The sequence below is a fragment of the Heptranchias perlo genome, chromosome 14 (assembly GCF_035084215.1).
Source record: "Heptranchias perlo isolate sHepPer1 chromosome 14, sHepPer1.hap1, whole genome shotgun sequence".
NCBI classification, from domain to species: Eukaryota; Metazoa; Chordata; class Chondrichthyes; order Hexanchiformes; family Hexanchidae; genus Heptranchias; species Heptranchias perlo.
In genome coordinates, this window is record NC_090338.1 from 63,908,557 (window position 1) to 63,934,325 (window position 25,769).

The 25,769-nt window shown below is 45.5% G+C and overlaps 1 long non-coding RNA gene across 1 annotated transcript in view; it reads left to right on the forward strand.

Annotated features, from left to right (window-relative positions):
- Window positions 1-25,247, forward strand: part of LOC137332181 (uncharacterized) — a 40,687-nt gene extending 15,440 nt beyond the window's left edge. Inside the window, exons 2-3 of the long non-coding RNA XR_010965613.1 lie at window positions 21,894-21,930; window positions 23,179-25,247. This is a non-coding gene — a long non-coding RNA (uncharacterized lncRNA). The remainder of the gene's footprint in view (window positions 1-21,893; window positions 21,931-23,178) is intronic.
- Window positions 25,248-25,769: the final 522 nt, after the last annotated feature.

Below are 25,769 nucleotides of genomic sequence, written 5' to 3' on the forward strand. Positions count from 1 at the left end.
GCCCATTAGAAACGCTCTGATTTTCATAGTCAGGCCTCATCACCATGCAGCCAGCGAGCTGCTTGCCCATTTGGAGCAGCTCGCTGATGGAAGAGATGGGAAATGCAACGGCTCCACTGCAGAGCCCAGCACCGGTGCATGTAAGTGAAAGGGAGGAAGGGTAGCGATCTCAATGGAGGGCCACAGGGAAGGTCAGGGATCGATTTTTTTGTGGAGCATTAATGCTCCTCCTGACCCCACAAAAATCATTTACATACCTGATTTTTGGAGCGGCATGCAGCAGCCCCTTTAAGGAATGTCGGTCAGACCACTCAACACCAAGTACCAATGATACTTCAAGCTTGCAACGGGGTCTTATTGATATCATAGGACCCTGATTTGTATGGGCGAATGAGGCTCCTGCTAGTGTCTGGCGGGGATTTGGTGGACCGTCCTTTTCAAGTCCCCAACCAAAATGGCGGTGACCCGGATGTTGGCAGGAACGGACGATAAGTACTGCGCTGCCATTTTAATTGAGCGACTACTACGTTTCCACCCAGCGGAGGGGATGAAAATCGGCACCGTAATTCATTGGCTGTTGTGTAAGGTGCTATAAAAATGCAAGCTCATTCTTTTCTTTCTTTAAGAAAGGGTTTGGTCCATTGAGCATAGTTTTACTGTCCGGCTGTTTGTGTCGGTGTAAAAGAATAATCATTTCTTGTCATTCATTTTTATGCTGCACTGAAACTAATGCGTTCAGAAAGCTCTACATATGATATTTCAATATTTGTGCTGTCAGAAAAACGAAGCTGTTCCTTGGGTCAGATTCTAATTATTCAATCGTGACTATGCCCTCATAGCTGTTGAATCAGTATTAGCAATGTCCATAATCTTGTGTCGCATTGTGCTGTTGGTTGGGTTGGGATAGTCGCACAACGCAGGAAAAGCACTGGCTTGTTTCTGATGGTGGAATTTCTGGAATCACACATACTCTCTCCTCATTACAAAATACTTAAGAGGATCTGCCTAGGCACAGAACACAATATGTGAGATTGGAGAAAATCAATCATGCTTATCATGCACAGTTAGCACTGTGCTCCGCATAAGCTAAGGCCTGAGGGAAACATGCACACCAGCATCTATACTCACCTTCTCAGATCTCTTATGGATCATCAGTTCTCCAGGATATTGTGAACATCAATATCTACAAGCTTAATGCTGTTTGGGTGTAATCATCCAGGATTAGGGGATCCTCCTTCACTTATGGATGAGAGAACATAGAACACTGTACTGATTGCAGCAGAGTGCTGGCATCTGGTTGATGTTCCATGTTAGCCTGACCCTGGTGTCTCCACCCCAAATTAGTGTGCTCAGATCTTTCCTTTTGTTACAGCAACCAGCAGTCACAACCGCTAAGACTCAGGTTCTCTGCCATACCAGAAGAAGTACCTGAGTTTATTGTTCTTCGAGCCATTCAAAGTAACATTCTTTCCTTCAGAACAGACATAGTCAAGCTTGGAAAATAAAATGCTAAGCTCGTACCCTTCTTCAGAATTGAAAAATAAGGTTAGGATAGATATTCTGGAGTTTTACCTTTATGGAAATAGACCGTACATATTCTGCAGAGGTTGGATCTATTCAGGGGTCGAGGTAACTCCAAAATGACGGGCCTGGTAATGGAAGTATGGAAACAAGTCAACCCCCTGTGGCAGATTTCAAAATCTGATACCTGATCCGAGCTGGTGTGCAGTCCTCCAGCATGCTGTGGTTGGTTGACCAGTAGCCTGCCTCAATAATGGAAGCAGAGGAGGGAGGAGACATGTCACTTGGAGCTCCAATTCTTCCCACATGATTTCAGATAACCCTGCAAGCCAATGATCTAACGGGTTTATTGGTCGTAGCTGGACAAGCAAACGGAAGTTACCAGACCTCTGTGTAAGCTGCACATTTTTAGATGGTTAAACTCCAGTAGTTCCCCAGTGCACACTCAGGCCTCAAAGCCTTGGACTCTGCCACCATGAGCCTAAGATCTTGAGTTTTGGGCAAAGTGCGGTATGCCCTATGGGTGAAGAGTGTGCACTCAGTATCTGGCAAACAGAAGTTTTGCAAGTGTAGATTTTTGAGCAGCTTGGTTCAGCATGGTGATGGATTTCTTTTCATGAAGCATCTGTCCTTATTACAGTTGCCATTTGTTATGATAGATAAGGAATGTTATAGACTAATTGTTAGAGATAGATAGCTATGATTAGTCAACAACTCCATTAGCAAGGTATAATGTGACTACCAGGATGGTAGGAGGTGAACTAGATGGACCTTGGTCTTTTCTCGTCTAGCAATTTCTTGTTTCCATGAGTGACTCTGTGCTCCCAGTGTGGACCTGCATTCACGCAGGGAGTTTAGGTCGGAGATTCAGTACTACAGAGTTGGAGTGTGGGATTGAGGAATGTAATGTTCAAAAAACATAATGGTCATGTTTTGCTTTCCATTTTTGAAGGAAACTCCGAACATCAGTATTCTTACGAGCTGGACTTAGCTTCAATCTAAGTGAACAGTTTTTATCTCCACTCCACATGTATCCAGTTAGTAAACCTGACTCAAAGGGATACAGTCAGTGCCATTTTTTAAATTTGTTCTTGGGTTGTGGGTGATGCTCCCAAGGCTCTATTTGGTGCCCATCCATAGTTGCTCTTAGAAGGTGGTGACAAGTTCGACCGGATTTCAGGCGGCATTAAGAGCTAACCAAGTAGTTTGAATTAGAGTCACGAGTCGACTGGACCAGGTGTGGGTGGCAGCTTCCCTTCCCTGTAGGACACTGGTGAACCAATTAGGTTTTTATGACAATCCGACAGCTTTCATAGTTAGTATTCCTGGTGCTAGTCCACAAATTACCAGATTTATTGAATTCAATTTCACAATTTATCATGGTGGGGCTTGAACTCTTGGGCCTAGAAATTTGTTCGCACCCAAAGGCGAGAACGCAGGGAGCAATCCTTGCGCCTGCTACATGGGGCACGTTTGTTAGTGCTGGTCCCCTGCATAGAATTATAGAAAATTTACGGCACAGAAGGAGGCCATTCGGCCCATCGTATCTGCGCCGGCCGAAAATGAGCCACCCAGCCTAATCCCACTAGCACCTGCAAAGTGAGGAAGTGTCTCCTCAGTAGATTTTTTTTTCTCAGATGCCAGCAATCTGCTGCTGTAGGTACAGTGTTCTATGCTCTCTCATCCATAAATGAAGGAGGGATCCCCTATTCCTGGACGATTACATTCAAACAGCATTAAGTTTGTAGATACAGATGTTCACAATATGCTGGAGAACTGACAATCTATAAAAGATCTGAGAAGGTGAGTGGAGATGCTGGTGTGCATGTTTCCCTCAGGCCTTGGCATATATGGAGCACAGTGCTAACTGTGCATGATAAGTATGATTGATTTTTTCCAGCCTCACACATTGCACCCTGTGCCTAGATTCCCGTCTGCGTTCAGGGCAATCCAATATTGCAAAAGGGGCTCAAACAGGCATTAGTCCCCTTATTTTCATATGCAAAGGGCTTAACGCCTATTTCACGCACGGGCTCTGGACGCCCATTTTCTTGCCTACACAATATGGCGGGTGGCAGACTTCCAGCTCGTAATGCACGTGCACTTTCTGCCCGCTGCGTTGGAGGCTTAGGCGCCCGTTTAGCGCCCAAAAAATGGGCACATCATCACCCAATTTCTAGGCCATGACCTGTAAGGTTGCTGATGAACATCATAACTGCCACACTACTACATCCAATAGTATGTTGAGCTGTTTACCTGGAGTTGCTACATGCGGCACATTTGTTAGTGCAGGTCGCCTGCATAGAATCATAGAAAATTTACAGCACAGAAGGAGGCCATTCGGCCCATTGTGTCCATGCCGGCCAAAAATGAGCCACCCAGCCTAATCCCACTGCAAAGTGCAGAAGTGTCTCCTCAGTAGATTTTTTCTCCCAGATGTAGAAATATTTAACGTCGGCAGAGCAAAGCAAATAATACTCTTTGCCTGGAAATGGAGGAAGCAAGTTATTTTTTGGCCATTTATATCTTTGTTTGCCAAATTATCGATTTATGCACATGCTATATATTTCATGGTGATCTTGCGATGTACTTACATCTTCCCACTGTCCAGTTGATTAGTATTTTGATTCCTTGCTGATTAGTTGTTGGCAGAGAATGAAAGAGCCTGCACAGAAGGGACAAATACAATCTTCAAATTGCAAAATCAAATGGAAGCTACACGACAAATAGCCAATAACAACTGTGTGCATTGTGAGGCAAGATGGAAACAGACCAAAAAGTGACAAGAATCTTTAAAGAAAAATAAACAGAATGGCAAAGGATTTTTAAAAAAAGTTGGTTTGTGAGAAAGTAATAAAGTGAAATCAAGATAGCAAGAAAGACAAAGTATGGAATAAATTGTCAAAGGTGAGAAAACAAGGAAAATGTGAAAGGAAAAATTATGTTTAAGATGGACAGGAATATGATATATGGAGACAATGGAATGAATTCATTTAATGGAATTAATTAAGTTAATTTATAGAGATTAACAAACTCAAGAATGATTAGTAGAATGGTAAATTGCAGGAAGATATCAATGCACTGGTCAGGTGGACAGAAAAGTGGCAAATGCAATTCAGTCCGGAGAAGTGTGTGGTAATGCATTTGGGGAGGGCAAACAAGGCGAAGGAATACACAATAAATGGGAGGATACTGAGAGGTGTAGAGGAAGTGAGGGACCTTGGAGTGCATGTCCACAGATCCCTGAAGGTAGTAGGACAGGTAGATAGGTGGTTCAGAAGGCATATGGAATGCTTTCCTTTTTGAGCCGAGGCATAGCATATAAGAGCAGGGAGGTTATGCTGGAACTGTATAAAACAATGGTTAGGCCACAGCTTGAGTACTGTGTACAGTTCTGGTCACCACATTACAGGAAGGATGTAATTGCACTAGAGAGGGTACAGAGGAGATTTACGAGATTGTTACCAGGACTGGAGAATTTTAGTTATGAGGAAAAATTGGATAGGCTGGGGTTGTTCTCTTTGGAACAGAGGAGGCTGAGGGTGATTTAATTGAGGTATATAAAATTATGAGGGGCCTAGATAGAGTGAATAGGAAGGACCTATTTCCCTTAGCAGACAGTTCAATAACCAGGAAGCATAGATTTAAAGTGATTGGTAGAAGGATTATAAGGGAGCTGAGGGAATTTTTTTTCACCCAGAGGGTGGTGGGGGTCTGGAACTCACTGCCTGAAAGGGTGGTAGAGGCAGAAACCCTAAACTCATTTAAAAAGTACTTGGATCTGCACCTGAAATACTGTGACCTACAAGGCTACGGACCAAGTGCTGGAAAGTGGGATTTGGCTGGGTGGCTCTTTTTTGGCAGGCGCGGACACGATGGGCCGAATGGCCTCCTTCTGTCCCGTAAATTTTCTATGATTCTATGATTCTATGGTTACAATTAACAGTTTTATTGAGGGGTTCAAGTGAATTCACAAAGAACACCAGCTTCTTTCTCGTGTCCTCCAACTGATGGGAAATCTGTGATTTGTCTAATGATGCTTCCTATACAATGGGCTCGATTTTAGGGTCGGGTTACCTGCGGGTTTCCAGCGGGGGGGCCCCGAAAATCCCGATCTCCGATCACGTGACCGGAATCGGACGAAATCCCGGCCACTTCCGGGTACCGCGCTGACGTGCGGGGCTGCGCGCGCAAGCCCCGCTGGTGGGAATCCCGCAGGCAATTAAAGCCAGCGGGGTTCCACTTGAGAGCACTTAACTTGCTCGTTGTGGTCAGTTAATGAGCTGAAGCAGCTGTCAAAAGAGGAAGTGTGGGATTTTACGGTCAAAGCAGTCAGTTTCCCACACTGGGGGAAACAGGACCCTTCAAACCAGGCGTGTTGCAGCCAGCAGCCTGTGCCAGGTGCCAAGGTGCGCTCCACGGGGGAGCGCCCTCACCCACGCAGGAGGCCACCGCGTCACATAGGGCAACCCCTGCCCTCCACCAACCCCCGCCAAGCCAGAGGACAGACCGACACGAAACCGCAGCCCCAGTCCGAGGACCCACCCACCTACCCTGCACAACCCCTCACACCAACACCTGCCAGATGGGTGGTGCGTTGACATCGTCGGAGGACGAACAGGATGACCAGCCCCAGCAGCCTCACAGTCCACGCCGTCCGCCTCGGAGAGGTGGGGCCCCCCAACACGGTGCTGCGGCACACCCACCTGCACAGCAGGAGGGAGGGCAACCGCAGAGAGAGATGCGTCGCAGGAGGCACTACCCTCCGCACAGGGTGTACAGAGCGAGGCTCAGCTTCATGGACCTCTCCGAGGAGCAGTGCATACGGAGGCTCAGAGTCAATCGCCAGGTAGTCGCCGACATCTGCAGCCTCCTTAACGACGAGCTGCTCCCTGATGGACCAAGCAGCATCTTCTTACCTGTCGCCGTCAAAGTCACCACTGCCCTCAACTTCTTCGCATCCGGTTCCTTCCAGGGTGCCACCGGGGACATCACCGGGGTCTGTCAGTCCTCTGCACACAAGTGCATAAGGCAGGTCACCGATGGGTTGTTCCGCAGGGCCTCCCACTACATCAACTTCGCCATGGACGAGCGCAGCCAGATGGAGAGGGCGGTTGGATTCCATGCCATGGCCGGCTTCCCACGGGTGCAGGGTGTAATCGACTGCACCCACATCGCAATACGGGCACCTCCGCATGAGCCAGGGCTGTTCATCAACAGGAAGGGGTATCACTCCATGAACGCCCAGCTCATCTGTGACCACCGCCAGAGATTCCTACACGTGTGCGCCAGATACCCCGGCAGCTGCCACGATGCCTTCGTCCTCAGGGAGTCCGCCGTCCCGCCCATCCTGCAGGCACCCAACGCCGGCAACGGCTGGCTCCTCGGCGACAAGGGGTATCCCCTCCACACGTGGCTCATGACACCTCTGAGGAACCCCATCACCGAGCCGGAGCGTCGGTACAATGACAGCCACACTGCTACCAGGTCTACAATTGAGCAGACCATAGGGCTTCTCAAGATGCGCTTCAGGTGCCTTGATCGTTCTGGGGGAGCGCTCCAATACACACCATTCAGAGTGGGACGAATCATAGTTGTCTGCTGTGCCCTGCACAACATGGCCCAACAGAGAGGGGTGCCGCTGGAGGAGGCCCCATCCACACCCGCCACCCACATTGAGGAAGGCGAGGGCGAGGAGGAGGAGGAGGAGGAGGAGGAGGCGGAGGCGGAGGAGGAGGAGGAGGACGCGCCCGAGGATGTTGGACGACCCATGCGCCGAGCCGCGACTCACCGGGATGGTCGCCGGGCCAGGGACGCACTCATACGTCAACGGTTCTCCTAGAGTCAGACACTGCGAGGCGCTCGCATCTCCTCACCTGCACATGCGAGCGGCCATACCAGCCCCCTCCACTGAAGAGTGCTGCCAGTAATCCTGCACCCACAGCAGTGTGCCCAATGGGTGGCAGCAGGTGTTCGCCGTCATGATGGCCTCCACGGAACGCAACTACTGCACAAGCCGCGGAAGAATGGACGAGAGGTGGCAGGAGTGGTGAGAATAGACTATTTAATATGTGGAATGTGACATCATTTAAGAAACAAAGTACAAAATAATAAACACCCTGGTGTATTCCCTTTGTGATTATAAGGCCTTTGGAATTCTTCTCCGGGAACCCCTACGTGGTGCTACCCCTGTGGCTCCAGCAGAGGTAGTGGCAGGTTGCTCGTCTTCTTGCCTTGACCGGGTAGATGCTTTTGGCGGACGGCCCCTGGGTTTCGGTGCCCGTGAGGGCACCTCCACAGACTGCTCCTCCTGCACCGGGGCAGGGGCAGACTCGGCCACCTGGAGAGGAGGCACCATTGCGGGTGCTGGTTGAGAGGTGGGCGACGGGTGGGACGTGGGGACGCCTTGAGAGGCGTCCCCGCTTCCATGTCCCCGGTCACCATCATCCCTCTCTTGGCCTCGGCCCACATCACCCCTTCCACCCTGCTGGACGGCAGTTTGGATGGCATGTGTGAGGCCTTGCAAGGCCACCCCTAGTGTATCCCTCAGCCTGTTGGTGGCGTCGGAATGTTGCTCACCCTGAATCCGTACAGACGTTGTGAGGGCCTGCAAGGACTCGAAGTGGAGCTGTGCGTGACGCTCGAGGGAGGCCAGCCTGTCCTCCACCACAGACAGTCCCGCACCTACCTGCGACACTGTGTCGTCGGTACCCTCCTGTGCCTGCGCCACCAATGCCCACATGCAGGAGGTGGACTCCTCCATCGCCTGCGCTATTGTGGACAATGCGCGCGGCACCTCTGCCAGCACCTCAGCAATTAGCTGGTGGCCCTCGACGACTCTCCTTTTCTCTGGTGGCCCCCTGGGTTCAGCATCTGGGTCCGGCTGAGCAGAGCCTGGAGATGAGTGCTCCCTCCGTCGCGGACCCTCCGCGGCTGCCCCTGCCACCAGGGTCTGCTCATGCTCACTCGTGCGCAGTGACTCACCAAGTGCTACCCCAACTAGTTGGCGAGGGGGACCCACCGAGGTGCGTGTCTCTGCGCTGGTGGATGGTTGGCTCTGATGTGACGATGCACCCTCAGAGACCGCCATGTCCTCTGAGGAATCGCCCTCCATGCTCGCTTGATCCAAAGACGCACCTGCAAGAGAACAGAGGGCACTTTGAGGCATGTGGACCAACTTGACAGTGCGCCTGATGGCAGGTGATGATACGGTCACTCGCGATCATGGGTGTTGAGTGTCAGCTTTCCCTTACCGCCCATTTCGGCAGCGACACACTCGCCATCGGCCACCGACAGGCAATGTCGCGTGCGGGCGAGGTCGAGCGCCTCCACCTCTGCGTCGGTGAGCTCCACCACTTGCGGCGGCCCACCTCCGGTGCGTGCCCTTTCGCGGTTGTTCTTGCTCCTCTTCTCCTGTGAAGGCAAAACACAGATGTGTGAGTGGGTGCGTCTTGCATCGTGAGACGCATCGAGCATCGGTGTGGTTGGGTTGAGCGTGGCGCGGAACGGATGGGAGGAAGTGTGGGCCACGTGCCCATCCCATTGCATGGGGATTGGGGTGTGTGGTAGTGTTCGGGTGGGGTCAGGGACGGTGGGTACTTGCGTGCACGGCGAGGATGGTGAATGAGTGGCTGTGAGGATTGCTGATGGAGCGCAGTGGTGGCTGTGCAGGAGGGGGTTGTGATCTGCTTGGCGTGATGGTGGGGACGGGATGTGGGAGGGTGCGTTGGTGTACTCACCTTGCCAGACCTAGTCAGGTCATTGAAGCGCTTGCGGCACTGCTCCCAAGTCCTTGGGGTGTTGCCCCTGCTGCTCACCTCCGCCGCCACCTCTGCCCATGCCTTCCTGGTTGCGGCGGCAGGGAACTTGCGCCCATCCTCAGGGAAGAGTGTTTCCCTCCTCCTCCTCACGCCCTCCAGCATCAGCTGCAGTGCCAGATCTGAAAAACGGGGCGCAGCCTTTCCCCTTGGTTGAGCCATTCTCCCAGACCTCTTGCTTGCAGCAGGAGGGGCTTTGGGAGACTGCCCCTTTAACTGGAGCTCCTACATCGCGTCGACGGTACTGCGCATGCGCAGCCGGCCGGCACGCAGCTGGGGAGCGCAGAACCCGGAAGCAGGCCTTAATGGGTCCAATTATCCCGCGATCGCGTGGGGGACGCGAACAATTACCCGTCCGCGTTTTCGACGCTCCCGGAGGACCACCCGCTGGGAACCCGCAGGCCTGCTAAATTCGAGCCCAATGTCTCTCAATTTCCAGGGCGAAATCGCTGAGATAGTCCCTCTGTTCACATTCCTTACAAATGTTTCAAAGTATATACAACAAATTACTTTTGAAGTGCTGTAACAGTTATGAACGTAAATGGCGCAGCCACAAACAGCAATGAGATGAGTGAGCCTGTTTATGGTGGTAAAGACAGTGGGCGAGCTCCCTGCTCTTCTTTAAATCGTGCCCTGGATCTTTAAGCCCACCTGAAACTGCACATTCGGAAGGCAAGGCCAGTGTTTAGCATCTGATCTGAAGGACAGTACTCCCTCCGTGCTGTACAGGTGTGTCAGCTTATATTATTAGCTCAAATTTCTGGTATGGGTCTTGAGCCTACAACCTCCTGACTCTGAAGCAAGAGTAGTACAGCTCAACGCTTTAAAGGAGATGCAGTCTTGTAATCCCTTCTATGAATTTATTTGTATGATATATACTGGAACCTTTGGCATGTTTTATTCTATTATTTTATTTTGCTGGAAGCAAGTGTCACCACAGATATAAGGAGCCTTTTTGCTCAGTGTAGTTAATGCTCGTTGGTCACATAGAAAATTAATAACTACATCCGATTACTGAGAAATAAGTCACTTTTATAACTGATGAATTTCCTAATACTGTAATATGCAAACTCAACTTTTGGCCACTATTGGATTGTGTGACTGAACGCAATGCATCATATATCTGGCTCTCAACTTCCTAAGGAGCATAAATAACAGGCCCAGAGATCAGTGGAATTATTCACTTGAGAAGCCAGTGGATAGTAGTCTGACTTTATAGCAGAGTGCTGTTTGCATTATTTTTGTACATGTGTATTGCTACCCCTTAGCATGAAGAAGGCTGAGGTGATACCAGGACAGGGACTTACCAAGGATTCCACTACATTAGCACCTATGTTTACAATGTAGTTCAACCATGAAGAGAAGGAATAAAGGCTCCATAGTGATCACATGGTCTAACAACGCCAAGAAAAGTTGGAAGGGAGAGCAGTTCTTTACTCCCCATCAATATTGCGATTCAATCTAAGGAAGGTATTGGTACAGTTAAGAGGGGAGCAACATTTCTCAATCATAGGAACATAGGAACAGGAGTGGGCCATTCAGCCCCTCGTGCCTGCTCCGCCATTTGATAAGATCATGGCTGATCTGTGATCTAACTCCATATACCTGCCTTTGGCTCATATCCCTTAATACCTTTGGTTGCCAAAAAGCTATCTATCTCAGATTTAAATTTAGCAATTGAGCTAGTATCAATTGCCGTTTGCGGAAGAGAGTTCCAAACTTCTACCACCCTTTGTGTGTAGAAATGTTTTCTAATCTCGCTCCTGAAAGGTCTGGCTCTAATTTTTAGACTGTGCCCCCTACTCCTAGAATCCCCAACCAGCGGAAATAGTTTCTCTCTATCCACCCTATCCGTTCCCCTTAATATCTTATAAACTTCGATCAGATCACCCCTTAACCTTCTAAACTCTAGAGAATACAACCCCAATTTGTGTAATCTCTCCTCGTAACTTAACCCTTGAAGTCCGGGTATCATTCTAGTAAACCTACGCTGCATTCCCTCCAAGGCCAATATGTCCTTCCGAAGGTACGGTGCCCAGAACTGCTCACAGTACTCCAGGTGCGGTCTGACCAGGGAGTAGGCCATACGGCCTCTGGAGCCTGCTCCGCCATTCAATCAGATTATGGCTCATTTTCTCCATTTTCCTGCCATATCCCAATACCCCTTGATTCCCTTAGTGTCCAAAAATCTATCGATCCCTATCTTGAATATACTCAATGTCTGAGCATCTACAGCCCTCTGAGGTAGAGAATTCCAAAGATACATTCAGGCCATCTGCTCAGCCCTTTTTACTTGTTCAGTGAAGGTTAGTGACCTGGTACCAGAGCAAATGCTGGGTAATGTGAAACTCCCATCAAGACTGGGTCAGATGTGCATGTTAGAAGGTCATAGTAATCAGGAAAAAATCATGTACCTTTTTCACTGAGGGCAAAGTGTGTCTTCATTTCATATTAGGGTTCACATTCCTTGGAAGTATTGGTTGGACTATTAGAGGCCTTTCAGGAGTGTCAGCCTGGGAAATTGGCCTAGGTTTTCTGCTTCTATCCTTGTCAGCCCCTGATTTTCCTATCCATTAAAATAGATGGTGGGGGGGAGGGGGGAGGGGAGAGGGGGAGGGGGTGGAGAAGTTGGGGGGGCAGGAGGATTCACAAGCCGGCAAGTATACAAGTAGAAAACTCCAGCCATCGTGTCCCAATTTTATTGTAAAGTACAAACAGTCCTGTTTTTCTCTCAGGGTGGCTCTGATAAGTGCCAAGAAATGGTTTTTGGTAAGCAGTCTTGTTTATCCCTTTTAGGCAGATTTATTCATAGGTATCCACCTGTTCCTTTCAATAATAAATTGTCATATTTTATGAAGCAGAGAATAGTTATGACTTGGTAGCGTGGCTTTGGCCTGCTTCCGCCCCTACCTCAGCTCATCTGTCGCTGAAACCCTCGTCCATGCGATTATTCACCTCCAGACCCGACTATTCCAATACTCTCCTGACTGGCTCCCATCCTTCAGTTGATCCAAAACTATGCTGCCCGTATCTTATCCTGAATCAAGTCCCACTCACCCATCACCCCTGTGCTCCTGGTGCCCCAACGCTTCCAATTTAAAATCCTCATCCTCATGTTTAAATCCCTTCATGTTCTCAACCTTCCCTATCTCTGTAACCTCCTCCATCCCTACGATCCACCCCCAAACTCTCTGTTTCTCTTTCTCTGGCCTCATGCATTTCCCTCCTCTCACCCCATCATTAGTGGCTATGCCTTAAATTGTCTAGGCCCCACATCCTGGAATTCCCTCCCTAAACTCCTCCACCTTCCTCTCCTCCTATAAGACCATCCTTAAACCCCATCTCTTTGACCAAGCTTCTCCTAATATCTCCTTCTTTGGCTCGGGGTCCATTTTTTGAATACGCCTCTGTGAAGCACTTTGGGGCAATTTTCTATGTCAAGGATGCTATATTAGGGCAAGATGTGGAGATGCCGGTGATGGACTGGGGTTGACAATTGTAAACAATTTTACAACACCAAGTTATAGTCCAGCAATTTTATTTTAAATTATTAGGGCAAGTTATTGTTATATTCAGCATCAGGCCGTCATTTGACATTATGGGACTCAGTGACCAAAAAAGGAAGGCGGAATAACTTGTAATTTGGTAGTATATATCTGAATTCTGCAATTTAACAGAAAGCCATGCAGCCTGGGCTTGCTAAGAAGAATGACCAGAATATATAATGCAAATTGCCCAGGATTGTAGTGAACTCATGATGCAGAATAGCTGTGCTGACATGGTTAATAAGAGAGCAGCATTGTTAATTAAAACTTCAACTGCAATTGCATAGACTTCACATTTCCACTGATCGATCAGGGAAAAGATTTCCACACTGTTCACCATCTGTAGTAAAATCATAAGCACCTTCTTTACGTTTTCACTACAAATGAACAGAAGAAATCTTACCTCCCCTCCCCCTCCCAAATTCTTACAAATACTGAAACAGAACCAGAAAGTGTTGGAAATGTACAGCAGGTCGATCTGCGTGTGATAGAGAGGAGAGATTATTTTTCAGGAGCAACTTACCCTTTCTCATTCAGATGTCAACTGACCCGCTCTGTATTTCCAGCAGTTTGTTTTCATATCAAATATTCAGCTTTTCTTTCTATTTGAAACAAGGTGAACTGCCTTTTGATGTTTTGGCACCAAACAGCAGATGTCGCTAACCAAGTGGCATGATGGAAGAACATGGAAAATGGGCAAAATCCATCGGCGGGTATTGCTTTCTTGTATCATGGTAAATAAACTGCTATTTATTGGTGTGTTTCCTACACTGATGGTAAGTGGCCAGATGTTGCTATATCATGATTTAATCTATTGATTCTATGACTGGCCAAATCTTAATGATTTAAGAGTTCCTGAAATCTCTGTTGCGGATTGAAGTTGAAATATTCTATAGGAAGAAAGTGGCTTTGCTTGGACATGAAATAGTCACTTAGAAAAGAGAAATCCTCAGGTTACGAGATCTCTCTGCCATCGAGGCAACATTATCATCTTATTACAACCTATTTGATACACCCAGGGGTTAGAAAAACAGATGCTGGAGAAGTTGTGGTCCCTAAATGTCCACAAAGATTCTATTTATTTCTATGACATAGAGCCAATCAGCCATAACATATTTCATAGGAAGCATGGGGATTGTGGTTTAAACAGGTCTTGACATTGCCTTGCATCAAAGTTCAGAATCAGCAGTATTAAATAACAAAGCAATAACACTTGTCAAATAATGTGAAGGAAAAGAATTTCAACTGGGGTTTACATACAATGATCCATCAGTAGGCTCATAGAAATGTCAAACTGTAAGTTGGTGGTGCTCCCCAGGTAGCTGGCTTGTTGTGGGGCTGGTAGGTTGAGAACGAGGTTAATAGAATCTATAATCAGGACAAATTACTGTTGAAATTTAAAGATGTTTTAGGTGGGATTGTTTCTTCGAGTACGAACAGAAAATGCTGGAAATGCTCAGCAGGTCCGGCAGCATCTGTGGAGAGAGAAACAGAATTCATGGCCTCGATATGAAACCCTCCAAGGTGGGCAGGAAAGGGTCGGGGTGGGGGGGAGAGTTTAAACGTGACCCTAACCCATCGCGCACGTGCCTGTTGCTGTTTTATACTGTGGCAGATATCGTGGCATCCGAGTGTCCCGCCATGGAGAGGTGAGACACTTCATTAGCATATTTAAATCAGGCTCCCTCAGTGCAATTGGGAGAACGATTTAAAATTCACTGCTGCTGCACGTGTTTCCCAGGGGTCGGGAAACCCGGCGGTGATAGAGAGGTGGGAGCTGCCGGCCCCAAGAGGTAAGTGCCTTTTCCAGCATTCCTTGTGGGCCAGGAGGAGCAGGAGTGCTCTCCCCAGTCCCTCAACTAAGCCTTTCGCCTCCTCCCGCCAGATCATCGACCTCCCCCCACCTCCCCCAGCCGCGATGTCCAACCTTCCCTCCTGCCCTGATGACCGACCTTCCCTCCTGCCGCGATGTCGGACCTCCCCCCCTCCCGGTTGCCAGGGACCGTCCCCAGGGATCCCTGGCTGTAGCCTCCTGCCGCTGGTTATCTCTCCCAGCCACCGGCCAGGCTATCAATTTGGCCGGCTGCAGGGCGGAAAACGGATCCAAAAAATGATAATTAGGTCCTACCGTTAAGTTCTACAACCTCTCCTCGCACCCTCCCCGCTCTTTGTAAATATCAGGGCCAACGTTTCAGGCCGATGATCTTTCATCAGAAATTCAGATCTCCAGCATCTGCAGTATTTTGCTTTTGTTTCTTCAAGTACTTAGTAAGTTCTAGCCAGTTACACTTTACATGGAGTGCTTCTAGCTTCCTAACCAGAATTTGGGAGGTATAGTCAATACTGAGGAAGACTACAACAAATTCTAAGAAGACATTATTAAACTTGCAGAATGGGTGTGTAATTGGCAAATGAATTTCAAATATAAATAAGTGCAAGGTGTTGCATTTTGGTACGAAGAATAAGGAGGCCACATACTCCTTGGAAAATAAGACTCTAAATGGGGTAGAGGAGCAGAGGGATCCAGGGGTACAGATATACAAATCACTAAAAGTAGCAACACAGGTTAATAAGGCCATAAAAAAAGCAAACAAAGCACTGGGGTTCATTTGTAGATGGACAGAATTGAAAAGCAGTGAAGCTATGTTAAACTTATATAGAACCTTGGTTAGATCTCACTTGGAGTTCTGGTCTCCATATTATAAAAAGGATATGGAGGCACTGGAGAAGGTGCAAAAAAGATTTACAAGGATGATACCAGAACTGAGAGGATATACCTATCAGGAAAGGCTGAACAGACCGGGGCTCTTTTCTCTAGAAAAGAGAGGACTGAGGGGTGACCTGATAGAGGTCTTTAAAATTATGAAAGGGTTTGATAGGGTAGACGTGGAGAAAACGTTTCCACTTGTGGGGGGATCCAAAACTAGTAGCCATACATATAAGTTAGTCACCAATAAATGCAATAGGGAATTCAGGAAGAACTTATTTACCCAGACAGTGAGCAGAATGTAGAACTCGCTACCATATGGAGTAGTTGATGCGAATAACATAGATGCATTTAAGGGAAAGCTAGATAAACACATGAGGGAGAAAGGAGCAGAAAGTTATGCTGATAGGATTAGAAGAGACGTGGGAGGAGGTTCGTGTGGAGTATAATCACTGGCATAGACCTGTTGGGCTGAATGGCCTGTTGGATATGCTAGACATTCTATGTAATTCTATGTAATGTTGTTTTGTTCCCTGCTAACGCATTGTCTCAACTGGCTGATTTCTGTTTCCCTTCAAGAATTGTTCTTCCCATGGTGATAGTTTTGTAATTTAATGCCGATCAGTTTATTGGTGAGCTTGCAGAAAGCTGTTTGCTTGCTCTTTCTTTTCCTTCACTCTTTCATTGCTCGACAGTGACCTCCAGCAAAAGCATGGAAGCTCCATTTCACACATTAACCTGCGATAAATGTGGAGGCTGCATACTGTGAAGAACCAGACACATATTTTGGTAACACGGTTCACATGGAACCTTTTAAAAGTTTGGGAGTTATGCTTCTCTAACACAAAATCTCTCTATTAGCAGTAAACAGGCTGTAGCAAACAATGGGCACAGCTGTTAAATATTTCCTTTCTGAAACCTATTAGCCACAGAGCTGCAGCCACTTCATTTGGAAGGAAGCAGAGTGAGTATGTTTATCGTAAACAAACCCATGGGTTAGAAACTCCTCATGAACTGTATAAAATATTTGGTTCAACAGTCACGAGCTTAGTAACCTTGTACATAATTGTTGATGTGAAAATGGAATGCAAATTGTTACTTCAGTAATTTCTAGATGATTTCAATAATTGGAACCAGTGCGCTATGAATCCTTTACTTGATGCTTAAGCGATCATGGTGTTAGGAAAGTAAACCTTTCCAGTCAGTGTTTGTTTGGATAATTAATTAAAAGCTTTCTTATAGAACTTAATGTGGAACAATACTGGCTTACAGTATTTCACAGCCTCAAGTATACTTAGTGAAAGTAGGAAGGCTCAGACTTTGGGGTCACCATCACTTCTACATCTTTACTGATGAATAGAGTCCACTACACTTTTGCTATGAGAGATAACAGAAGAAGTAACGCATTATGTAACCTCAGGAGAGGCAATAGGAGTGGTTGTAAAAGCAGCAGTACTGTTAGGAGAACAGTAAAAATAGCCTAAGGACGGGCAGCAGGGACATTAATCACTGAAAAGGCAACAGTTCTATTGGCATTTGCTAAGTTTAATAAAAAGCATAAAAAAAGGAACAGGAAAAGGTCATTCAGCCTGTTGAACCCTACTCCTACCACATCCTGATCATTATAACCATCAATTTCATTCATAAATCCGATACCTGACCAGTTTTTTAATACTAATCAACAGAGTATTAACTGATTTTGCTGTGATTCTGTTCCGAATATTCTTGTTCTTCATGGGGAAAAAAATGGAGGTCTTTTGTCTTACACAAGGCTTGTTAATTTTATACGGGTGCCTTCAAGTCACAACTACAGTAAAGGTAAGCTGCTGATAGCTGCATTAGATGTGTCTCTCAGCATTTGAGAAACCAAGTCCATGCTATCTCATTTTTGCCCCAAGTTCAGCTCTCCAAGTTCATCCTTATAACTTAGAGCCCCAAGAGCTCAAATCATCTTTGTCACTCTTCCCTGAGCTCTCTCCAATACATCATGCTACTTTTGAAAGTAGATGTGCAAAATTACACAACTGGTAATTTCAATGAATGGTGAATGGTCACACAAATCATATTCCCTTTGCACCCTTGATAAATGACAAAAGATGGTGTCCTCTCAGTAAGGGGAAGCACTTGTTGATCTATTCCTTCACCCAATCCCACAATTTATTGGACATTTCAAATTAAGACCTATTCATTGCAAGGTACAGTCCTCACTGCTTATAGCAGGCTCTTGAGTGCTAACGCGATTTGCTCGCTATGTGCATAGGCCAGTTTATATGAATCTATGTTGTTTGTGAGGGGAACTGAAGGAGTAGCTTTAATTGCACGCTGCCGCCAACAGATAAACTCTCGACATAGAGTTATTTAAGTTGGGAAGTACTGAACGTGAACATGGCTTTCGGAAATCACCTCAGCATGTGAAATCTTCTATTAGCATTTGTCAATCACTTAGTTCCCAATTTCTTCACATTCACATTTTGCCTTGTGTCTCTCGGAAAAAGCTCATACAATGAATTAGTTGCGTTCATATGTAGGTGAATATGACGGCCATTTTGCGCACAGCAACACCCTACAAATCAGACAAATATCCAGTTAATCTGCTCTTGGTAATGTTGGTTGAGGGAGTAATGTCGTTCAGGACACTGGTAGAACTCCCTGCTCATTTTAGTTTAATGTTTCAATGGGAGGATCTCTGACTATGTAGCAATCCTTCATTACTGCAATCAGCCTAGATTATGTACTGAAAAAATCATGCGATGGGATTAGAATCTATATCCTCTGACTCAACAATAAGAGTGCTACCAACTGAGCTAAGCTGATACTTAGTGTATACATGTTTCTTGTTTAATGTGAACTACTGTACATTTGTTCACACTAAAAGCATTTGTTATTCCTTAGTCCATCTACTTAATTATTCCAAATCCTTTTCAATGCTGTCTGTCTTATCCATGGGTAATTTAGCTTCATAATGTTACCCAACATGCCAACCGCCATATAATTTCTGGTTCTTGTGATTAGCTAGGATCTTGACTCCTTTCTTTCCCATCCCTCCACCTCCTTCCCAGGCGCAGCTTTTTCTATTTATCATCAGCTCACCTATTGTCTGAAACATTCACAATTTTAATTGAATTCTTTCTCGCTGGTCTGATGTCCAAATGCCCTGTGCCTGTCTGTGTTTATGTCTTTTGGACACGTTGTGATAGATTTCTGTACAGGCAAATTACATTCCCGGTATCATGATACAGTCAACACAAACTGGGGTAGAAATTGGTCCAAAAAAGGATCAATTTTGGGGCGCAATGTCTGACACCCCAAGGACTACTGAAAAATGCCAGATCCAAAATGCAAATGAGGGGCCTAATGCCTGGTTTAGGACCCTTAGCAGAAATTGGGCTGCCCTGAGCCTGCTTGACCCTGCTCCATTCATATTTTCCAGATGTAGATGCAGGGACTTACCTGAGGGCCACTACTGGCAAGGAAGGCAGCCCAAAGTTGCATGCTTCCGTCAGGCATGTGGAAGCACGACAGGCATTGGCAGTTCATGCTGAATATTTAGATGAGGACTGAGGACCAATTTCTTGTGATCCTCAGGCCTTTGTCTTCAGGCAGGAATCGTTCCCTTTGTCCATTTGGTATTTTAAAAATGGCCGAAAGGAATTTTTAGGCCAATGAGTCTCCCACGAACAATTAGACAATCTGATTTGTGTCGCATGGGGGAGCCAATTCTTACAATGAGTTAACCAGTATCTCCACATTGCCAATACATAGCCTATAATGATCTTCAAGAAATTGCAATGCATTTTATTTTTGGAGTAATTCTGACTATAAGGTAGGAGCACACTTTGTGTTGGTTTGTTTCCAGTGTAATGTTGGTGCCCACACATCAATGCATATTTCCTCCCATGCTTCGTCCAAATCATGCAGCTACTTTTATATTGTACAATCAAACAGCTGCTCAATGCATACTCTTAAATGTACAGGTTGTTTCTCATTGACGTGACAAATTGTGTGAATGAATGAGCAGATTGCTTTATCAGTAATCGGCTGCCATTCAGATAAAGTATTCAGTGATCAGAATAATTATGATGCCAGTCTGCTACCAAAAAGCTACTTTCAGTGCAGTAACCCCATTTACTGCATATTAGAAACAAGTGCAATTAATAGAATCATAGAATGGTTACAGCCCAGAAGGAGGTCATTTGGCCCATCGAGCGCATGCTGGCTCTTTGTAAGAGCAATCCAGTTAGTCCCACTCCCCCGCTCTTTTCCCATAGCACTGCAAATTTTTTCCCTTCAAGTATTTATCCAATTCCTTTTTAAAAGCCATGATTCAATCTGCTTCCACCACCCTTTCAGGCAGCACATTCCTGCGTAAAAACGTTTTTCCTCATGTCGCCTTTGGTTCTTTTGCCAATCACCCTAATTCTGTATCCTCTGGTTCTCGACCCTTCCGCTAATGGGAACCGTTTCTCTTCATTTACTTTATCTAAACACATCATGATTTTGAATACTTCTATCAAATCTCCTCTTAACCATCTCTGCTCCAAGGAGAACAACCCCAGTTTCTCCAGTCTATCCACGTAACTGAAGTCCCTCATCCCTGGAACCATTCTAGTAAATCTTTTCTGCACCCTCTCTAATGCCTTCACATCGTTCCTAAAGTGCGGTGCTCAGAGCTGGACGCAATACTCCAGTTGTGGCCGGACCAGTGTTTTATAAAGGTTTAGTATGTAAATAGATGGAACAGTCTTCCAAAGTCACTCCTAGGCAAATACGGGAAAGCTGAAAACCTTCCCCCACCTTCTTTATTACATAGAATTACATAGAATGCACAGCACAGAAACAGGTCATTCGGCCCAGCAGGTCCCTGCCGTTGTTTATGCTCCACATGAGCCTCCTCCCACCCTTCTTCATCTAACCCTAACAGAATATCCTTCCATTCCTTTCTCCCTCATGTGTTTATCTAGCTTCCCCTTAAATGCATCTATGCTATTCACCTCAACTACTCCTTGTGGTAGTGGGTAAAGAAGTTTCTCCTGAATTCCCTATTGGATTTATTAGTGACTATCTTATATTTATGGCCCCTAGTTCTGGTCTCCACTGCAAGTGGAGACAACTCCTCTATGTCTACCCTATCAAACCCTTTCATAATCGTAAAGGCCTCTATCAGGTCACCCCTCAATCTTTTTTCTAGAGAAAAGAGCCCCAGCCTGTTCAATTTTTCCTGATAGGTATTACCTTTCAATTCTGGTATCATCCAAGTGAATCTTTTTTGCACCTTCTCCAGTGCCTCTTTATCCTTTTTATAATATGGAGACCTTTCTCAGTTAAGGTCCCAGCCTGACCTTCTCAACAGAGGCATCACCAAATTCTTTTGGGCAGAGAAGACCCTGCAAGTACACTGCAGATGATTCCAGCTCTCAAAATAAGAACAGCCACTTTGCTGCCCAAATACCTGCTACTGTTATCGACTGGCACAGCCCTGTGAATTTTGTCATGGTGCCTATGCTCCCTGCAAATATACGGCTAGGAATGGTGACAGGAGCCTCCCTACCAACTCCTCCCTTTCCCTTTCCTGTCTCCACAACCTACTCTTCATAGACCTCCAGAAAAAGCTGGGAGTGGTTCAGAAACACCCCATGGTTGCACTAACGCTCTCAGACTGGAGGAATGCCTGCGTCTCCTGGAAGATTGCCTGGACTTGTCAACCACCTCCTCACTCTGCTGTAATGGGGAAGTCTTAGGAACACTCATCTCTAGCATACTCGGAGGCTAGCATGAAAGTCAATCACCAATATAAAAGTAGCTATATGATTTAGATGAAGCATGGGAGGGAATATGCATTGATGTGTGGGCACCAATACTACACTGGAAACAGACTAGGCCAACTTCTTACACAAAGGACTGAATATGTCCTTCCAGCAGTTAACCAACAAATTACATCTCATCCAACATAAGCAGTTTGGCAAGCTCAAAGTCAAACACTATTCCCATGACGTAACATCCCATAAACTCCATTATGAATGAATCTCTGGAACTATACCATTGCTCCCTGATAGAGCTCACAGAAATATCTCCACTCTGTCCACCAGGTTTGCCTCCATGACAAAAGATGATTTTATTCATTTATACAGAACCATACGATGAACATGCTTTTGATGGGCATTGTATCAGAGTTATGCTAGAAGAGCTTTTAGTCATACCTAGCCATGACTATAATATGTAGGCTAAGCTGAGAAAAATTACACTGCATATTACCGAATATGAGGAAATTCATTCAGTCAACTAACGCAAAATTTGTGTCCACAGCAGAATGATTATCTTCTGGAGCAGTGGGAAAGAAAAGGTACTGATGGAGTTGAACATTCATTGAAGATATCTAGTCAAGGTGCCGTTAATGAGGCTAGTTTAAGTACTAAATACAGCTTGATAACATTTCCTTTAAATCAAAAGTGATTATTCTAATTTGTTCTATCATGATTAATCCACAATTGATTGTGCTGTGGAATTTTGAGTAGCTCATTTTCACAATGATGGGTGGAAGAGGGTTTTTAGATCGTGATTTTTTCTGAAAGCTTTGGCACCAATACACGGCAGCCTAAACAAACAGTAAGATAATGACAATGGATAGGATTCTCAAAAGTAGAATTTATTTAAAATGTTATTATTTTGGTATTAATTGTGTGACCATATTTTTATTAGAATCATAGAACCATAGAATGGCTACAGCACAGAAGGAGGCCATTCGGCCCATCGAGCCCATGCCAGCTCTTTGTACGAGCAATCCAGTTAGTCCCATTCCCCCGCTCTTTTCCCGTAGCCCTGCAAATTTTTTCCCTTCAAGTATTTATCCAATTCCTTTGTGAAGCCACGATTGAATCTGCTTCCACCACCCTTTCAGGCAGCGCATTCCAGATCATAACTACTCGCTGCGTAATAAAGCTTATTAAATAGTTTAATTTAATTTCATATACATGTGCAGTGTTTATTTGGAGAATAATTGGTGATTCAGAGAACCTTTGCCCTTGTAACTGTACGATACAGTTTTTCCCTAAAATTCCTGTTTGTGTAATATGGTATGCGTAACTAAGGTTGGCCTCCTGTCTGTTCAACCAGATGAGGAGACAAGGTTCAAGGCACCTCAAGGGTCACTATTGTGCTTTGGTATTTGATCCCAGACTCAAGCTTTGGAGTCAAGGCATTTGAAATTTACAACAGGAATTTTGTGAGCCATGTTTGTATCTGCAATAGCTGCAAATGTTTTACCTAATAGCAAGTTGTTTAGTGTTATCATAAATATTCCAGGCTAAAGTACGCATTGAAGTAGGCAGGCCTTGTAATTGGGTTTTCAATCAGATTTAAGTGCAATGATTACATTTTCCACAGTAACATATAATCCAATACAAATAATGCATATTTAAAGAGGTAGTGTCACCATTGTAAATCTTGTTATCACAATGCAAATTATATCGTCATATTGTGTATTGACAAGTATAGTTGGAATGTTACAGCACTAACCTGAGAAAGATGATGATGCTTTTTCAAGGACGACCATAAGATCTTGAATAAACTCCACTATTTTACATTCTGTCAGTTACTTGAACACCAGCCTTTCATTATCATACCGGAGTATTGAGTGCAGTTCCCATCACTGCAATATACAGATTTCATCCAAGCCCTTGAGCTGGTGTGCAGGATGGCAACAAGTCTGGTCTCCAGTGTTAGGTGGTTGAGCTCCGAAGAACTACGTAAGTTTGCCGCTTTCAGCTTCAACAAGAGACATCTCAGAAAAGACTTTATAGCAATTTATAAATCACCTCATGGGATCGAAAAAACCAGAACAATACTTTCAGATATGCCAAAGCAGCAGGACACAAGGGCACTGGTTTAAGTTTGTGAAGGGAAAGTTCAGGACAGGCACCAGCAAGTATTTCTTTATGCAGAAGCTGGGCTAGGTTGCCAAGAAGGGCAGTTGAGACCAGGACACTGGACTTGTTTAAGAAGCTGATGCAATGAAGGTTGAACAGTTTGGAAGGACGAATTCAAATGGCCAATGGTTACATACGAGCATATGAAAATGACAGACAGGAAAAGACCAGCTGGTCCATCAAGCCTGTCCCACACTCATGATGGCTGGAACATCATGTCTAGACACTTCCCTACTGCCTCCCCCCACCCCCCCCCCCCCCACACCCTCACCTCCCACACCCTCTCCTAGGAGAGGCAAAAAACAGAGAAAAATCCAGGGCCAAAAAGGGAAAAAGCACTCTGCAAAATTCCTCTCCGACCCACTGTGGTGAGTGAAACTAGTCAGGAGATCCCATGGACCATGTGTTATCTGTAAAGCCACTTACCTTCTTCAGATGAAGAAGGCTTGTCTTGAGAGCACATCATATTCCAAAACTCTAAGAAAAAAAAAGGTGAAGGGATTCTGGTCCTTCAGTAATGTCAGAGAGCAAGATCGACTGCTTGTCTGCTATGTGCTGGAGCTTCCGAGAAAACGCTGAGACTTCAAAGCAAATTCAGTAACATCAGAGAGCTGAGGCTTCAAAGCAGAACAGTTGATGCCACATACAACAACAGTGGCCCAGACGATTATTAGAAGGAACTGTCAACTATGGTGGGGGGACTTAATCGTTTGGACAAAACAATGAATACAGAAAATCAGAAGGAACTATCAACAAACACACAGCTGTGAGGAAGTCAAGTCTTTAAATCGGCACCTATTCTAATAATGGGACAAAACAATGACTACAGAAGACTTTAAAGAAGGCATGACTCCTAAGCTAAGGTGTGCAGCCAGAATCAGGCGATTCTGAAGAAGAGAAATGTGCACCCAACAGCTCGGTAACATAAGGCGCTGTGTTGTATGGGCTGTTCCCCGGGACGCACACCGAGACAGATATCAACTGCTACTGGAAGACCATCAACCCGGTGAAGGAGGCCCTTTGGTCAGCCCGAAACCTGTTGGTCTTCCACTGAAGGAGCTGTCCACGACCGAGTGTTGCCAACTGGCACACTCCAAGGTCCAGGAGCATGTGCTGCGGGACGCAATGAGGCGAGGTGCGACCTATGCAAAGACTCTATGGGGAAAGGCCACCGTGTTAGGCCACGCCACTTTGTATTGTACAGAATGTTTTAGAAGATATGTACTGTGTTTTGAATTGTGAAAACGATCTGCGTTGTATTGGTTCGAAATATTTTGCTTGAAATTTTGTCCCTTTTATATTGAACTGTGTGTATCTTTAAATTTTATGGAATAAAGTATATTTTGAATTTTTTAAAAATGTGCTCCCGGAATCAGAAGATTCTGAAGAAGGGGAGACATCAGGAGGACCTCTAGAAAACACTGGTAAAGAAGGAACGGAAGACGATGCTTCAGGCCAGCTCCCAAGACTGAGGATCTGATCAACCCGAGGTCTTGAGTGCTGCTCCCCATGTTAAGGTTGTATTACCAACATTCTTTCCATGAGTAACCAGTGCCAGTTAATAAAGTTAATCTTGAATTGACAATATACTAAACCAAAATAACTTCCTTTTTAAAATGCAGCTTATGCATGTTCTCATGCAAAAGTCTCAGTTTGCCTTCAAATATAACACATAATTAGGAATAATTAAAAACCTTTTTATTTTCAAGTATATGAGTAGGGATTTTATGATCCTGGAATGCAGAATACATTATCATTCTATGTAGCCTTGTTTTGTCATATGAAATTAGTTCACGTTACATTTTCTAATTCAAAAATAAAACCTTGGCCTCGCATTATGTCTATGTAACCTCATGTTCTTATCATATAATGTAATTCAAAGTCAGAGTTCAAACACAGCTACTAAAATGAAGACTAATGACGTTAATGGAAAAACTAACCAAATGATTGAAATCCCTTGCTGTATTCCAGGTTTGTAACATCCTCCCAGCCATTTGCTCTTCTCTGCATACACTTGAGTAAAATCAGGGCCCCTACAGCTCTGCGATTCCACAGTTGCGAAAATTGCAGCAACATTTATCCCCTACCGTTTTGCCTTTTGTTTTCCTTCTCCAAAAAGTTTTCCACATTGTAATTGTATTGGAATCAATGTCTTGTATTGTGAATCTAATGTTGTGTGACAGCAACTGTCATTGATATTAATACACATGCATTTCGCACCTTATGCAGTCCACCTACAGTGGAACTTTGCAAAGTA